Genomic DNA, 1,380 nt, shown 5'->3' on the forward strand with positions numbered 1-1,380 from the left:
TCAACCTGCTGCTGTGAAGCAGGATTCTCCACCATGAACAGAATCAAAAATAAAATATGGATCCAGGCTCAAAATGAGCTCCTTGATATGTGCTTTAGAATGACTTAGTCTCCATTCAAACCCAGCTTTAAAGCCTTGCAGGGCAGCATAAAGCCCACTGCCAACATTAAGACAGAAAAAAGAAAAATAAACGGTCAGTTAAGGTGTTTTATAAAATATGTGAATCAGGAAATGATCTAAATACCAAAAGGAAAGATTGTTGTTCTCTAATTCAATAAACACTTTAGATTATAAAATGGATTTATATCTTTTTATTTAAAAAGTCAATGTATAAAATGGATGCATAAAAACCTCATTTTATTATTTGTTCAAATCTGTTTAAAATAACAGGTTTAGAGGCTCATAATTTGCCTTCAGAGGCGAATGATTTCCAGGTTCTTCACATATGACCTAACTTATCAGATGAGTTTATTTAATTGGTTTGTTGTCTTCAAATCAACTGAAATGTTTAAATATGATAAATAAAATCCTCCTCCTGTTAGGATGACCCCACTAAGTGTGCAGCTGTCCCTTTCGTGTTTCTCTGACATTTAACGCGACAGCTCATCACTTAATCCTGAGGATCATAACAATCATGGGTTTGGTCTGAACCATCAGAAGTCATCATCTGTGACTGCAAAAACTAAACAAAATAAACATCCAATTAGGCCTTCCTTTCCCCGGGAACCCCCCTTTCTTATGGACCCCCAGAGGTCTCCATGTGTGAACACTGGAAGATACCCAGCTGTCAGAATAATAGCAGCGACAGGAGGCGTGCATGGGGATTTCATGGACTTAATTAGAGTGGAACAAGACTCCAGACAGACTACAGCCACCAGCAGCCTGCCGGTCTCCATAAAACCCAGGAGTGGTGCTTGAAGAAGCCACTTAGATGATGTAACAACACACTTCCAAACATGAGGGGCTTCACCTGAGCCTTTATCAAGAAGTGATTGCAAGTGTCCAACGGCTCAGAATCAGAGAGGCAGAGGTGTGGATTATTGAGCGAGTGTCTGCGAGCGTAGCTGCTGCTGCTGTTCCGTCCTGTTCATAAATCCATTACAGTCTTGCCTGTGTCTGCAGATAAAGGAGGAAACTCATGTTTCTTTAAATTAGAGGGGACTTGTTTTGAAGACATTCCAGGACAGGAATGGGATGCCAGAAGGCTGGAAATGATTCACTCTGAATTCCTACATGGTTTAAATATTGGATTTCAACTCAGAGGAGATGTTCTTTATATATACAGCCTCCAAGGATGGATGGATGGATGGATGGATGGATGGATGGATGGATGGATGGATGGATGGATGGATGGATGGATCGATGGTAAATTCCAAATCT

At 40.4% G+C, this 1,380-nt stretch overlaps 1 protein-coding gene across 2 annotated transcripts in view; it reads right to left on the minus strand.

Annotated features, from left to right (window-relative positions):
- Positions 1-1,380, minus strand: part of khdrbs3 (KH domain containing, RNA binding, signal transduction associated 3) — a 279,380-nt gene that overhangs the window by 276,928 nt on the left and 1,072 nt on the right. The gene's annotated exons all lie outside the window — the stretch shown is intronic.

This window comes from Cyprinodon variegatus, unplaced genomic scaffold, assembly GCF_000732505.1.
Source record: "Cyprinodon variegatus isolate N-32 unplaced genomic scaffold, C_variegatus-1.0 Scaffold675, whole genome shotgun sequence".
In the NCBI taxonomy this organism is placed as follows: Eukaryota; Metazoa; Chordata; class Actinopteri; order Cyprinodontiformes; family Cyprinodontidae; genus Cyprinodon; species Cyprinodon variegatus.